This window comes from Pogoniulus pusillus, chromosome 19, assembly GCF_015220805.1.
Source record: "Pogoniulus pusillus isolate bPogPus1 chromosome 19, bPogPus1.pri, whole genome shotgun sequence".
Lineage (NCBI taxonomy): Eukaryota > Metazoa > Chordata > Aves > Piciformes > Lybiidae > Pogoniulus > Pogoniulus pusillus.
In genome coordinates, this window is record NC_087282.1 from 8,647,497 (window position 1) to 8,664,140 (window position 16,644).

General features: G+C 48.6%; 1 long non-coding RNA gene across 3 annotated transcripts in view; it reads left to right on the forward strand.

Moving 5' to 3' along the window:
* The window catches only part of LOC135183875 (uncharacterized), a 73,249-nt gene extending 57,197 nt beyond the window's left edge, over window positions 1–16,052 (forward strand). For all 3 annotated transcript variants that reach the window (XR_010305744.1, XR_010305745.1, XR_010305746.1), the window contains exons 4-5: window positions 889–962; window positions 15,591–16,052. This is a non-coding gene — a long non-coding RNA (uncharacterized LOC135183875). The remainder of the gene's footprint in view (window positions 1–888; window positions 963–15,590) is intronic.
* Window positions 16,053–16,644: the final 592 nt, after the last annotated feature.

Here is a 16,644-nt window from a genome sequence, read left to right on the forward strand (position 1 = left end):
CATAAGAGGGCAGTTTCTCACACAAATGTTACTGTGCCAGGAGTTTTCACCCCTCCTTCTGTATGTGGCATCTGCTAGCAGGAGAAACCAGTGAGAAGATGGAGATCCTGTTCTCCTGTACAAAGGAGCCATGGGGGTGGGGACACTGGTGTCAGTTATGGCTGGAGTCAACCCGGGAGGAAAGCAAACAGTGGGAATAGAGGTCACAGAGGAAAGCAAGGATATCATCTTAAAGCCCTTAGTGCACAGGATTGCCATGTGCAGTGCTGCTGAGCATCTTGAAAAGCAAACCAATAGCATCAGGGTGGGAATTCCCAGTGCATCCCCCTCCTCTAGCCCCCTCACCTCTGTCTCAAGATCAAAAAGGCAGCAGCAGTGCAGCCTTCTGTCTGTGTGAGAATGGAGCCCTCCGAAGGGAGCTTCCACATGGGAAAGCTGCTCTGTGAAGACGCTCGAAAAATAAACAATGGAGCATCAGCACAGTGTGAGGCAGCTACCTGGTGCTCCCAGAGGAGGAGGAAAGGAGAAACCATTCCTGCTTGGGATCGGGATAGGCAAAAGCCTGCCTTCCCCTCTTTTTGGAATGGCACAGCCTTCATTTCCATGTACTGATCAGACCCAGGGCAGTGTTTTCAGGGAAGGCGACTTGGTGGAGGTGGATGCTGCAGGCGATGGAGCCCTTGGGGGAAGCCGTTTGGCTGGCTTGTGCTTTCCACCCTAGCACAAAACATCTTGCACTCTGCACTGGGGTGTGCCAGCAGGCTTTCTTCATCTTGAGCAAAGGATGGAAAAGGTTGGGAGAATCCCAGTTGTGGTTTTCACTGGCCCCAGATCCTTGACATTAGCCTCGTCTCTTGCACGCACCTGACAAAATCTCTCCCGGTGTAGTGGTTTGACCGTGACAAGGCAGTAGTTAAGGAGAAGACCAAAGTGGTGCAGTGTTCCCAGAGGACACACCGAAGGTAGGTGCCTGTAAGAACGTGCAGGGGCTGTTTTTCCCCTCTTCCTCCAGCTGAGTTTCCCGGGAAGCTGTTTTGCTGCACATCTGGCGTTGCTGACCCACCGCATGGGAAGCCTTGAGTAATCCCACACTGCGCTGAGCATGTTTGAGAAGTTTTGTATGACAAGATTGCTCAGTGTCCTGCCCTTTGCTCTGCCCCCTCTCGTGTTTGTCACATCTAATAATGGGCAGAAATGTGGTGTGTGCCACTGAACACGGGGAATTTGTTTGTGTTCTGTGTTTGCCACAGCCTTTTAATTTGAGGAGGGAGCGTGGGAGCAGGGAATGGCTAAAAACACTCCTCTCTGCTACCTCTCTGCCATAGGCCACATCCAGCTCTTAGCAGCAATGGAAACTTCAGCTGAAGCTTTGGGCTTCAGAGTGGCAGTTGTGGCTCAAGGGGCAGCCTTAAGTGCTGTAAAATGCTGTATCTGTTTCAGTGGACGATGAAGGATGTCTAAGACATGCTGCCATCTGTGCCCTGCTACCTGCAGTAGGGATACTGGGCACTGCAGTTTCCAGTGAGGATGCTGTCATGCTTCATGTCATAAGGTGACTGCTGTAGACAGACCAGGCAGGATCTTGGACTTGATGATCCTGAGGGTCTTCTCCAACCTGGATGTTTCTGTGATTTTGTAATTCTGTCTCCAGCCTTTAGCCTGTGTGAGGTGCTCAGACACCTCTCATGGTTTGTGCCTGTGTTACTGCCACGTGCAGGACTGCACTGTTGCAGTCAAAATGGGTTTTGTCTTCAATCTTAACATGGGTATGTTAGGAACAACACTGCCATGCAGTGCTACAGGCTGGGGACAGAGTGGCTGGAGAGCAGCCAGGCAGAGAGGGACCTGAGGGAGTACTGGTTGGTAGCAGCTGAACATGAGCCAGTAGTGTGCTCAGGTGGCCAGGAGAGCCAACATTATCCTGGTTTGTATCAGGAATAGAGTGACCAGCAGGACCAGGGAAGTCCTTCTGCCCTTGTACTCAGCACTGGTTAGACCACACCTTGAGTACTGTGTCCAGTTCTGGGCCCCTCAATTTAAGAAAGACTTTGAGATGCTTGAACATGTCCAGAGAAGGGCAACAAGGCTGGGGAGGGGCCTGTGAGGAGAGGCTGACAGAGCTGGGAGTGTGCAGCCTGGAGAAGAGAAGGCTCAGGGCAGACCTCATTGCTCTCTACAACTACCTGAAGGGAGGTTGTAGCCAGGTGGGGTTGGTCTCTTCTCATAGGCACCCAGGGACAGAACAAGAGGACACAGCCTCAAGCTGTGCCAGGGCAGGTTTAGGCTGGAGGTTAGGAAGAAGTTGTACACAGCAAGATTGACTGGCACTGGAATGGGCTGCCTGGGGAGGTGGTGGAGTCGCTGTCCCTGCAGGTGTTTAAAAGGAGGCTGGATGAGGCACTTGGTGCCATGGTTTAGTTCATTAGAAGGTGTTAAGTGCTAAGTTGGACCCAATGATCTTGAAGGTCTTTTCCAACCTGGTTATTTCTGTGATTCTGTTCCTTGGAGAAATCCCATCCAGTCAGGTAATAATAATAAGGTACAAAAGTGCAGGAGAATCCCAAGCTGCGAATTCCCAGTGATTGTTTCATCCTTACGTATTTCAGTGGCTGTGGAATGTGTATTTCTGAGAGGAGAGCCAGCCAGCTTTCCTAATCTCTGCAACTCTTGCTCTCTGTTCCTGCATGTAGCAGGTTCATTTGTTCCCACACAGCCTCTTCCCATCTCTTCTTCCTCCTCCTTCTTTTCTCCTTGTGTGTTCTAATCATGGTGAGTGGATAAGTGCAGCACAGCAAATCTTCTGGCAGTGTGAATGTTTGAGAGCTCTTTCCTGAGGACATATGAAACAAAAACAAAAGTGGAAGAGGCCTTTAAGCTAGTTCTGAGGTCACAGAGGGAAGCTGCTAAAAATACTGCTGGGGTTTTTGTGAGGAGGAAGAGAGAAATTAACTCTCACCTGGAAAGGGTGGAAAAGATAACTGTGGGAGATAATTGGTGGCCAGCTTCAGTATTAGGACAAGGGGCAATGGATATAAACTACAACACAGGAAGTTCCACCTCAAGGTGAGGAAGAACTTCTTGACTGTTAAGGGTCCCAGAGCACTCAAACAGGCTGCCCAGAGAGGTTGTGGAGTCTCCTCTGGAGGCTTTCCAGTCCTGTCTGGATGCATTCTTGTGTGACCTGAGCTAGATTCCCTGGTGCTGCTCTGGACTGGGTGATCTCTGGAGGTCCCTTCCAACCCCTAACATCCTGTGATCCTGTGAACATTAGCTCTGTTGGGAGGGTGAGATGAAGATGAGCTTGAAAGCTTCAGATGTCTTTGTTGCCTGGTCCAAAGCCAAATGGGGCTGGCTTAGCTGGGGTGTTGGCACAAAAGGAAGACATACCTAAGGAATTGTTTCTCTTGTGAGGCCTTGGTTCTCTCCCTAGTCAATATAAATGGAGACAAGGTCTACTTTTGGATACATGTGAGAATTCAGCAGTCATCAGGGAAGCTTCCCCAGGGCAAATAAAACCTCTGACAAATCAGAAAGGTATCTGCCTTGTTCTAGGGACTGTGTAAGAAGCATGGAATCTTAAATGAATCAGAAATTAGGTGGATTTTTGAGAAGCATCTGTTTCAGGATTGTGCAGTGTCTGAGCCCATCCAAGGCTCAGTTCCACTTGCTTTATGTCCAGACCTTTCCAGGAGCTTATTGAGGAGATTTCTGAAACAGTGGCAATCAGACAAGAGTGGGATTCTGGAGCCATGAGTGCTTTCTCAGCGTGGTGTTGCACCCACGTGAGGGAGCTGTGCTGACAAGATCGTTTCACTGCTGCTGAGACCTGGCTGGCATTTCCAGTGGAAGTTTTGTGTCTGTACAGGCTCTGTGCACAGGAGAAAGTCTCTCTGCAGGCAGGACAAGTGCCAGCATTAGTACTCCTCTTGGGTTAAAGCTGCTGGTTGCCTGTTCTCCAGAGTATTTTAATAGTGTCTTCAGAGTATTTCCTCTGAGACACAGACTTCTGGAGGAATGTTCTCATCTTTCCTTTTTCCTAATCTTTCTCAATATCCATTTCACTTCCAGCTGTGAAATTGAAATAAAAATGCTTTTCAGAATTATAGGATCGTAGAATCAACCAGGTTGGGAGTGACCTCCAAGCTCAGCCAGTCCAACCTAGCACCCAGCCCTAGCCAATCAACCAGACCATGGCACTAAGTGCCTCATCCAATCTTTTCTTGAGCACTTCCAGGGACAGCAACTCCACCACCTCCCTGGGCAGCCCATTCCAATGCCAATCACTCTCTCTGACAACAACTTCCTCCTAACATCCAGCCTAGACCTCCTCTGGCACAACTTGAGACTGTGTCCCCTGGTTCTGTTGCTGGTTGCCTGGGAGAAAAGATCTACCCCACCTGGCTACAGCCTCCTTTCAGATAGTTGTAGACAGCAATGAGCTCTGCCCTGAGCCTCCTCTTCTGCAGGCTGCACACCCCCAGCTCCCTCAGCCTCTCTTCATAGTTTTTGTGTTGCCTTACATGGTTGTTGTGGGTTGACACTGCTATTTCTGCTGCACTCTGTGTGGCAATGACTTCTGATGTTAAGCAGTTTAATTGCAATGATGCAGAAGCAGAAAGCCACCAGAAAAGCCCACCCAAAAATGCAGATGAAAACCCAGTTTTTGCTGGCCTGTGAATATATGATAATGCAGCAAGGGCAGCATTTGCTAAATGGGTGGGAAAATTGGGAGGGAAATGAATGTCATTTCATGGCCCAAGCTAGGTATTATTAATAGCTTCCCTTCCAACTCCATACCTTTCCACATCAGAGTTGGTTTAGGTGTCACTGACGAGCTTCTGCAGCTGGTCAGCCTTGATCATGGATAAATTGGATTCATATCAGCCTGAGATTCTGATTTGGTTTTGTTTCTTTGTATCTTGCTTTTGTTTTTTTCCTAGATGGAGTATATTGATTAGTTTTTCTTTCTTTACTAATTGGATGACTGTTCTAGAATGTAAGGCCTCTTATTAAAAGAGGGAGAGAATGCTTAAGACTTGTGAAGTGCTTCATAAGCAAGTCAAGCTTGGCATTGTGGACATAAAGCATCAGTCCCTTGATCAACTTACAGAGTCATAGAATCAGTCAGGGTTGGAAGGGACCACAAGGATCATCTAGTTCCAACCCACCTCTCATGCTGGTTGAAGCCCTGTCCCTGGAGGTGTTTAAGACCAGGCTGGAGGAGGCTGTGGGCAGCCTGATCTAGGGTAAGGTGTCCCTGCCCATGGCAGGAGGGTTGGAACTAGTTGATCCTTGTGGTCCCTTCCAACCATGACTGATTCTATATGTATATATATGACTGATTCTGTAAGTGTCTTCTTTTAGTACTAGCTGGAATAAGTTGCTAAAACATGGAGTGCTTGTTCTAGGGGAGTGATGAAGACAAGGTGAGTAGACAGCAGAAACATTGCATCAGTGCATTTAGATCAGGAAAAACAAATAATCCCTATACTTTGAGACCCAAAAGCATATTCTCAGGTGTTTAGAGGCTTTCCTCAGCAGCTTGCTACCAGAGGGCCTGTGTGCTGTGGCTCAGAGTCGAATGTATGCTGTAGGCTCTTCAGGGCTGAGCTCTGTGTAAGGCAGGTCAGTTTGGAGGAGAGGAGAAAGCTGGTGGCAGATCTGCTCTCTGCTTTGAGTTATGTATTGTCCAGTTCTTATAATAATACCTGATAACACTTCCTTAGCTTTGGTATTGTCAGCAAACTGTGTCAGGCATTTTGTGGTAAGATAATGTTAGCTTGACAAAATCTCTGGGTGTTTTTTCAGACTGTGCCTTTTCTGCTGGATGTTTGTGTCCCATGGCTGGGCATGGCTTATACTCTGTAAAATTATTCTGATGCTCAGTAGAACGTGGATGGGATGAGGAAAGGAAGAGTTTGGAGCAGAGTCATATAACATCAGAGGTTGGAAGGGGCCTCCAGAGATCATTGAGTCCAACCCCCTGTCAAAGCAGGATCACCCAGGGTGGTTTGCACAGGAATGCACCCAGATGGGTGTTGAAAGCCTCCAGAGAAGGAGACTTCACAACCTCTCTGGGCAGCCTGCTCCAGGGCTCTGTCACACTCACTGTAAAGAAGTTCTCCTCATGTTGAGGTAAAACCTTCTGTTTCAATTTGTACCCATTGCTCCTCGTCTTATTGCTGCTGACCACCGAAGGGAGATTGCTCACATCCACTTGACAAGGTGTTTTAAGCCTGATAAAGTTCTCTAATGATAAAAACAGGCTAAATGCCAGATGCTTTCTTCCAGTTTGGGGTGAACCTGTGTATCAGCCTTTGAACACTTCCCCTGGCAGCTGGGTAATCTTGTTGACAAAAGAAAGTGGCCTAAGTACTTTGGCACTGTTGTTTTGGTAGAAAGGGAAAGAACTTCAGCACCAGATCAAAATTGCAGCTGCTGTGGTCAGTGTTGCTGCAAAAACTTGCTGCACCATCAGAAGGGGCTTGGAGAAAGACAGCTCCCTTGCAATTAACTGTCTGCATCTGTCTCTTACAAGTAGCTTGGGGAAGGAGAGAGGAAATGATCAGAGGACTAGCAGATCTACCATATGAAGAAAGCCTGAGAGCTGGGCTTGTTCACCCTTGAGAAGGGTTAGGGGAGGCCTTATCACCATGTACATAAAGGAGACTCCAGTACCTATCAGGAGAATGGAGAGTCCCTTTGTACAAGGAGTGCTATGGAACAGACAAGGGGTGATGGGAACAAGTTACTGCTTGGGAGATTCCCATTGGACTCTAGAGGAAAAAGACAACAGACACTGGAATCATCTCCCAAGGAAAGCAGTGGATTCCCCTACACAGGGTAGTTTAAAGACTCAGCTTGCCAGAGTGCTGGGCCAGCTCATTGCATCTCTGCTGTTACTTAGAAAGGTTGGACCAGATGATCCTTGAGGTCCTCTCAGACAACCAGCAACAGAACAAGGGGACACAGTCTCAAGTTGTGCTGGGGGGAGGTATAGGCTGGATGTTAGAAGGAAGTTCTTCACAGAGAGAGTGATTTCCCATTGCAGTGGGCTGCCCAGGGAGGTGGTGGAGGCACTGTCCCTGGAGGTGTTCAAGAAAAGCCTGGATGAGGCACTTGGTGCCATGGTCTGGTTGACTGGCTAGGGCTGGGTGCTAGGTTGGACTGGATGATCTTGGAGGTCTCTTCCAACCTGCTTGATTCTATGATTCTTTCCAACCTGGCATCCTGTGGTTCTCTGAAAGCAAATCAGTGAGAGGGGCTGTTAGGCAGCTGCTTCTAAGCAGTTTGGTTGCATAATTGAGGCATAAAGATGGGGAGGCCTTTCCCAGGGAATTGTGTGAGACTTTAGAGCACAATTACATCTTTTTTAGGATCCATTTCACCCTTTTGAGAAGCAGCTACAGGGAGAGGAAGTGATGGGTTTTTGGTTTACATTTTGTGACCTCTCTTCTCTTCCGAAGGCAAACTTGGCACTGTGAACTTGCTAACTCCAGCAGGCATCCACCAGGTCCTTTTGAGCAGGTGATTATTCTCTGCCACTGGGGCAGGTATCTCTCCCTCTGAAAATTTCTGCTGCCATTAAGGAGTGATGTCCTAAAGGAGGTTGTATTTTTAGCAGCTGTGATTTATGTCCTGTGGGCTCTGTCTTTAAACTGTGCCTCAAAGAAGGGCAGGTTATTGTACAGAGAAACCCATAAAGTAATATATGCTTCTGGTCTGACTTGCTTTAAAGCTGTGCATTAATTCTTGGGAGCTGAGGTCAGCCTGCCTGTGCTGAGATCTGCACAATGACATTTCCATGCTGTGGCTCATTTCTTGCTGATGTGAGAAGCAGAAATTGATATTTACCATATGAAGATATGTAGTGGAATTTAAAATAATAACTAATTAAAATCATAGAATCAGGCAGGGTTGGAAAGGAGCACAAGGAGCAGACAGTTCCAACCTCCCTGCCATGCCCAGGGACACCCTACCCAAGAGCAGGCTGCACACAGCCTCAGCCAGCCTGGCCTCAAACACCTCCAGCCATGGGGCCTCAACCACCTCCCTGGGCAACCCATGCCAGCCTCTCACCACTCTCCTGCTCAACAACTTCCTCCTCACGGCCAGTCTGAATCTCTCCACCTCCAGCTTTGCTCCATTCTCCCCAGTCCTGTCACTCCCTGATATCCTAAAAAGTCCCTCCCCAGCTTTTTTGTAGCCCCCCCTCAAGATACTGGAAGGCCACCTCAGAGCCTCCTCTGCTCCAGCCTACACAGCTCCACCTCTTTCAGTCTGTGCTCACCGCAGAGCTGCTGCAGCCCTCTCAGCATCCTCCAGGCCCTGCTCTGGACACACTCCAGCGTCTCCACATCCCTCTTGTAATGAGGACTCCAGCAGTACTCCAGGTGGGGTCTCAGCAGAGTGGAGCAGAGAGAGAGAATCACCTCCCTGGCCCTGCTGGCCACACTTCTGCTGCTGCAGCCCAGGCTCTGCTTGGCTTTCTGGGCTGCAAGTGCACACTGCTGGCTCCTGTTGAGCTTCTCATGCACCAGCACCCCCAAGTCCCACTCCTCAGGGCTGCTCTCCAGCCACTCACTGCCCAGCCTGGATTGGTGCTTGGGATTGCCCTTACCCAGATTCAGGACCTAATTAATACTAAGGCAGCATGTGCTTGTTTACTTATTTATTATTCTTTTCATCCTTAACTGTCAAAGTTCTTACTAGGACTTCCCCCAGTTTACAGAAGAGGTAATGGAAACGCTCCTGAGAATTCAGGTTTTGCAGGAATCAGTATCAGACTCTAGGACAGAGGCAAATCCGCAGTTGCAGCTTGGTGAAAAGCTGCTGTATTGCTTTGGACTTCTTGTTTTTGAGCTGGAAATCCCTGCTCTGCTGGTCTGGAGAGACCTTCTCCACAGGGTGGGGAGCCATCTGGGCTTCACTCCCCTGCTTGTGTACGTAGCAATGCAGATCAAGCTGAGAATGGAGAGGAGGCAGCCTGTCTTTGACTCCAGTTAGCAAATGATGTTTGTTGGTTTAAAGAAAGCCTCAGCCTGGACTGGGCTTTTGGTGCAAGCTGATATCATCATCAGAAATCATGAAGCAATCTTGCCACTGCTTGGCCCCAAGTGCTTTAGGTTTGCCAGTGCAATGAGCAGAACTCCTCCTGTTCCTAACTCGCTCTTGTGTGAGTTTCCAGGAATTTCATATAGCTTCTGTGTAAGGCCTCATCATAAAAAACTCATCAGCCAGAAACATTTAGGAGAGTTGAAGACAGTTCCCAGGGATAGGAAAATGTCTTCTTTGTTTGTTTTGGGGTTTTAAACAAGCTTATGATGACTCATGGAGCAACATCAGGAGGCAGAAAATGTGACCTTGTCCATTTTATGTATGGAGGGAGAATTCTTCTTGGGAATCATAAACTCATAGAATGGTTTAGGTTGGAAGAAACATCAAAGATCATCCAGTTCCAACCCCCCACCATAGGCAGGGACACCTCCCACTAGAACAGGTTGCTCAAGGACTCATCCAGCCTGGCCTTGAACACCTCCCTGGGCAACCTGTGCCAGTATCTCACCACCCTCACTGGAAAGAACTTCCTCCTAACATCTAGTTTGAATCTCTCCTCCTCCAGTTTAAACCCATTACTCCTCGTCCTGTCATCACAAGACCTTGTCAATAGTCCCCCTCCAGTCCTCCTGTAGCTCCCTTCAAACAATGGAAGGCCACTCCAAGGTATCCTTGAAGCCTTCTCTTCTTCAGGCTGCAGAGCCCCAACTCTTGTAGCCTGTCCTCATAGCAGAGCTGCTGCAGCCCTCTGAGCATCTTGGTGGCCTCCTCTGGACTGGTTCCAACAGTTACATGTCCTTCTTATGTTGTGGGCTCCAGAACTGCACACAGTATTCGAGGTGGGGTCTCAAGAGAGCAGAGTAAAGAGGCAAAATCCCCTCCCTTGCCAGTGTCTGCTTCATGGTGGACAAAGTAGAAATCAGTCAGGACCAGAAGAAGAGGAAGCACATTTAATCCAAATACCTTTAAGGCCCCAAATAATCTTACACATAGCAGTCCAGCTGAGAAAGAGATATTTCTACCATGGGTATTGGTTACACCACTCTACTATTTCCTCTGCTGTGTAGTGTTCCATGCAACAAGTCATAATTTACAGCTCTCCAGAGTCTGGCTTCAGGATATGAACCTTCTTGTGCTGTGAAGATTTCTTGGTAAGTTGTAAATGCCAAAGCTTAGTGCTGTGTACTCCACAATGGTGTGACACTGGTGGCTGTGATTTGCCAGACAGCATTTTGGTTCATTGTGGGTGTAAGACAACAGTGATCTGTGAGATGTATGAGGAGGAATATAAGAAGGCTCTCTGTGTGTGTGTGTATATATCCATATGTATTTTCAGATGTAACCATGCTTTGATATCAGAGAATTGCTTTACAGATGAACTTGTAAGAAGCATTTAAACATCTAGCATCCTGCCTCTTGTTCATTCAAAGGCAGAATATCTATAAGGGTGCTGTTAATAAAGTTTCTTTGCCTCTCTGACACAGGGTGGACTTCACAGTATCACAGTATCACAGTATCATCAGGGTTGGAAGAGACCTCACAGATCATCAAGTCCAACCCTTTACCACAGAGCTCAAGGCTAGACCATGGCACCAAGTGCCACGTCCAATCTTGCCTTGAAGTGCCCCAGGGACGGCGACTCCACCACCCCCCCGGGCAGCCCATTCCAGTGTCCAATGACTCTCTCAGTGAAGCACTTTCTCCTCACCTCGAGCCTAAATCTCCCCTGGCATAGCCTGAGGCTGTGTCCTCTTGTTCTGGTGCTGGCCACCTGAGACCAACCTCCTCCTGGCCACAACCATCCCTCAGGTAGTTGTAGACAGTGCCAGTGCTCTGGGACCCTTGCAGCAAAGAAGTTCCCCCTTGTGTTGAGCTGGAACCTCCTGTGCTACAGCTTCCACCCATTGCTCCTTGTCCTATCCCAGGGAGCAGTGAGCAGAGCCTGTCCCTCACTCCTGGCAGCCCTCAGATATTTATAAACATTTATCAAATCCCCTCTCTTTCTTCTTTTCTCCAGACTAAGCAGCTCCAGGTCCCTCAACCTCTCCTCATCAGCCATGCCCTCCACTCCCTAATCACCCTTGTAGCCCTCCTCTGGACCCTCTCCAGCAGCTCCCTGTCCCTCTTCAACTGGGGAGCCCAAAACTGAACACAGTATTCAAGATGAGGTCTCAGCAGGGCAGAATAGAGGGGAAGGAGAACCTTCCTTGATCTGCTGGACACATCCTCCTAATACACTCCAAGATCTCCTTGGCCTTCTTGGCCACCAGGGCACATTGCTGTGCCATGGGTAATTTGTCAAGGCTCTTGGTGCTTCTCGCTCCTTGCCAGGGCTGCAGCATGGAACTGGTTTAGATGTGTAAGAAGGAAGATGCCCAATTACTAATTAACTTTATCATTGGATGGTCATAGTAGAGTCCTCTTGTATTCTGTCAGCACAATTAAAAAAACATTGTTCTTGATTATTAACTCTTCTTAGGCCCTTTTGGTTTTTATGAGGCTGCTGCTGGCCTTCTGAATTAAATTATCCAGAAGTAACACATTTAGCATGGGCTCTGGAGGGAAACTGGCCCTAGAGTTTTCAAGATACCAGAAGAAGCAGCTAGCAGCCACTCCTGTCACCAAGGCCTGTAGGACAGGCACTGATCCATGTTCTGGCACTGGCCTAATGTCAAGAACTGTGAAATTCCTTGAAAACTCTTCCCATCAGTTTCTGAATTATATGCACAGCTTGCTGGGAGCAGTGTCCCTTCACAGATGAATTTCAGAGCAGGGCCAGGAGGGTGCTCAGAGGGCTGCAGCAGCTCTACTGTGAGCACAGACTGAGAGAGTTGGGGCTGTTGAGTCTGGAGCAGAGGAGGCTCCCAGGTGACCTTCTTGTGGCCTTCCAGTGTCTGAAGGGGGCCTACAGAAAAGCTGGGGAGGGACTTTTGAGACTCTCAGATAGTGCCAGGACTGGAGAGAATAGAGCAAAGCTGGAGGTGGAGGGATTCAGACTGGCTGTGAGGAGGAAGTTGTTGAGCAGGAGAGTGGTGAGAGGCTGGCATGGGTTGCCCAGGGAGGTGGTTGAGGCCCCATGGCTGGAGGTGTTTGAGGCCAGGCTGGCGGAGGCTGTGTGCAGCCTGCTCTAGGGTAGGGTGTCCCTGGCAGGGGGGTTGGAACTATCTGCTCCTTGTGCTCCCTTCCAACCCTGCCTGATTCTATGGTTCTGTAATTTACCAAGGGCTCACTCAGCATACTGCCCTGCTCCCTTTGGCAGCAGGAGTCAGAACTTTGACTTTTGATTGCAGAGAAAGAAATATCACTTCCTGAGCTTGATAAAAAGAAAAATCTTAGCTACAACCTTCACAGCATTTGGTAGCTTCTTTTCTCAGAGGCCCCATCGCTGCTAGAGAGGTGCAGTAAGTCTACAGAGCAAGCTCCATTACCACAGTCGAGTGCCTTGATGTCATTTTGGGAACTCCCTCTGAAGGACAGGCAGGAGCCATTACAATTGTTAACTAGAAGAAATTGCCCTTTAAGAATCATGGGAACGTGTGGACCAGCAGCTGCCCCTGAACTTTTGCCCTTGCCTTCTTCATAGTTCAACAGGACCTTTTGTGATTGCTGTTTTCAAGTTGGCAGGAAACGTGTGCTGAAAACTGTGCATCAGCTGGAAAGTCTCTTCCCTGATGAGTACTGAGCTGGCAGCTTCCAAGCTTCCAGTATCAGAAGCGAAGTCAAAGCTGAATGCCCAAAGGTGAAGTGTGTCCTCTTTAAGTGTGCATTGCCACTGCCTTTGAAAGCCTACACAGGGGAGTCTGTAAGGCTTTAGGTGACACTGGCTACAAAGGCCAGTGTCTGACCTTGCTGAGCTTGACATACCCAGACCCTCTGGTATCTTAGCATGGGCTCTTCTAAGCCCTGCCAGCCTGAGCTTTGCAGTGTCTGAGCAAATCTGCAAGCCTGAAGCTTGTTCTTTCTCCTCTCTGCTACAGACTACCATTTTCCTGGAGATCTGTTGTTTCTGAGTATCCATGTATGAGCATGGGCTGGAGAAGTAAAAAACATTCATACTCTCCTCATAAGACAGAGCTGAGCTACTGAAATGAAAGCTGTTAGGCAGAAGTGCTGCTTGTCTGAAGGGTAGTGTGTGCTGCTGGCTTCTGAGCTCTTCCAGAGAAACTGGAGGCATAGATTGTAAGGGTTGGGAGGGACCTCCAGAGGTTATCGAGTTCAGCCCTCTGCCCAAGCAGGATCACCTAGGGTAGGTCACACAGGAATATAATCCAGGTCTTCAAAGTCTCTATCACAGTATCACAGTATCACCAAGGTTGGAAGAGACCTCACAGATCATCAAGTCCAACCCTTTACCACAGAGCTCAAGGCTAGACCATGGCACCAAGTGCCACGTCCAACCTTGCCTTGAACAGCTCCAGGGACGGCAACTCCACCACCTCCCCGGGCAGCCCATTCCAGTGTCCAATGACTCTCTCAGTGAAGAACTTTCTCCTCACCTCAAGCCTGAATTTCCCCTGGCGCAGCCTGAGGCTGTGTCCTCTTGTTCTGGTGCTGGCCACCTGAGAGAAGAGAGCAACCTCCTCCTGGCCACAACCACCCCTCAGGTAGTTGTAGACAGCAATAAGGTCTCCCCTGAGCCTCCTCTTCTCCAGGCTAACCAATCCCAGCTCCCTCAGCCTCTCCTCGTAGGGCTGTGCTCAAGGCCTCTCCCCAGCCTCGTCGCCCTTCTCTGGACACGCTCAAGCATCTCAATGTCCCTCCCAAACCGGGGGGGCCCAGAACTGAACACAGCACTCAAGGTGTGGTCTGACCAGTGCAGAGTACAGGGGCAGAATGACCTCCCTGCTCCTGCTGACCACACCATTCCTGATGCAGGCCAGGATGCCACTGGCTCTCTTGGCCACCTGGGCACACTTCACTCCAGTGAAGAAGAGACTCCACAACATCTCTGGGCAGCCTGGTCCAGTGCTCTGTTACCCTACAGTAAAGGATCTTTTCCTCCTGTCAGATCTCAGCTGGGATCCTTACTTGTCCACCTGTGCTACCCAGTCCTGTGCTACCAAAGCTTTTGCAAGCTTTTCTTATGAGCACATTAAGCCCTAGTGTTGCCATACTTCATGTGGCAATAATTATGTCCTGTGCCTCTGTTCTGGATAACATTTAGCTTTATTATAATTATTATTACTTGCTACTGTTCTGCTGGGAGCACTACTTTGCATTTAATTATGGATCACTTGCCAATAACCTTTATGGCCCTGAGTCAGCAAACGTTTCTAGCAGGTGTGTCATTTAAAAGCAAGTGAGTGAACCCACTCCTGGCTGTGGTGCTCAGGTCCTCAATTATTCTTTGTTCCCAGGATCCACTGATTTTGTGAACCCTAGAGCTGAAAAATGCCTGCATGCAGGTTGGAACTGTGCATAGTGTTCCAGCTCCATGACCTACTTAGGAGGTGTTTCAGTGAGGCCCAAAATTGCCGAGCATGTCATATCTTAAGTCAGCATCTTAAGATGAGGCTGGAGCAATCCATTAGCATTATCCAGGATTGAAGGGCTTTGGCACTTCTCAGAAGGAGCAACTGTGCTTTTTGTCAGCTTAGCACCAAGCAGGACCCTGACTTCCTTGTTTTCCTTGGCTCAATCTAAGTTCATAGACTCAACCAGGTTGGAAGAGGTCTCCAAGCTCATCCAGTCCAACCTAGCACCCAGCCCTGCCCAATCAACCATGGCACTAAGTGCCTTATCCAGGCTTTTCTTCAACACCTCCAGGCATGGCTACTCCACCACCTCCCTAGGCAACCCATTCCAATGCCAATCACTCTCTGGGAAGAACTTCCTCCTAACATCCAGCCCAGACCTCCCCTGGCACAACTTGAGACTCTGTCCCCTTGTTCTGTTGCTCCTTGCCTGGCAGAAGAGACCAACCCCACCTGGCTACAGCCTCCCTTCAGGGAGTTGTAGCCAGTAATGAGGTCTGCCCTGAGCCTCCTCTTCTGCAGGCTGCACACCCCCAGCTCCCTCAGCCTCTCCTCATAGGGTTTTTGTTCCAGGCCTCTCACAAGCTTCATCTCCCTTCTCTGGACACCTTCCAGCACCTCAACATCTCTCTTGAATTGAGGAGCCCAGAACTGGACACAGCACTCAAGGTGTGGCCTGAGCAGTGCTGAGTCCAGGGGCAGAATAACCTCCCTTGTCCTACTGGCCACACTGCTCCTGATCCAGGCCAGGATACCATTGGCTCTCCTGCCCAGCTGGGCACACTGCTGGCTCATGTTCTACTACTGTCTACCAGAAGTAAAACTTGGCTGAATGATACAGCATGGAACAGGATATGCCAGGCACATCCTGAACATTGTATATTTGAATGGGCTAGTTGGAAATGCCTCATAAAACACTGGGTGTTTGAGTTATTAGCTGGCTGCCTGTGTAATTACTTCTGCTTAATATTTAATTGTGTTGATCTTTCTCTCTTGTCTTTGTTCCACACAGAAAATAGATCCCTCTTTTTTTCATTCCTGTGTTTTGTCTATTCACAGGCACTGGGCTACTGGATAGCAGGCTTTGGAGGCTGATCTTTCTTCTGATGGTTCAAATGTCACCATCAACTGCTTAGCATCCTGATAACTCTGGAGCTATCACAACAGATTGGATGGTAACAATTAAAATTATGCAAACATCATTAAAACAGATATAAGGGAGTGATGCTTGTTAAGCACTTAATGATCCCTTTCTCCAAGGAATTCCATTTCAGTTTCTCTATGCTGCCTGATTGCTTTGCTGCATCCTGCAGGGTCGGGTGTTAGGGTTTTTTTTTGTGGGCTGCTACTCTGTGTCATGCATATTCAGACCCTTCTCTGCAGCTCTCATCGTGCCAATCAAGGATGCAAATGGAGGGCTGTAGGACTGTGTGATCAGAATTTCTTGCTTGTTTGCAAGCCTGGAAATAATGGAGTCGATAAGGATCTGATGTGTAACACTATAAAAATAATGAGACCTTGGATCTGGCTCCTAGTAAACATCAGTGTGGACCTACTCCAACCACTACTGTTATCAATGGGAGGCTTTTGTTGACTTTAATGGGAGCTGAATTAAGCCTTGTCTGTGGTTTGAAAATTCAGCTGCAGCTATTGGGGCTGATCCTTGGCTGGTGTAACCTGGCTTGGTGCTCCTGGCAATCAGGCAGCCATTCTGACTTGCTCCCCTGAGGATGGAGCAAGCAGCACCCTCTCCTAAACTGCTGCTCCAGCACTGCACACGCTTCAGCAGTGCTTTCTGTTGGGCTTGGTGGGGGGGAGGGGCTCTGGGTTTTGCTTCATTCAGCTATGCACTTAGCAGCTTAAATTGCTCCATGAGCATTGTTTAAAAAGTGTAATTATCTTAGGGGGGGGAGGGAAATGTTCCACTTGAAAGAGATTCTGCTAATCATTATTTGGAACTTTGGTAGTTTGACATTTCCATTGTTTGCCAAGGAACAGTTATCTTTTATTTTGACTGCAAGGGGGAAAATGAGCTCAATTAGCTAAAATAAAAGTAAACTCAGTTGGTAAGAAAAGCAATTCCTAGAAATTTGGAGGCCTTTTCCTGCAGATG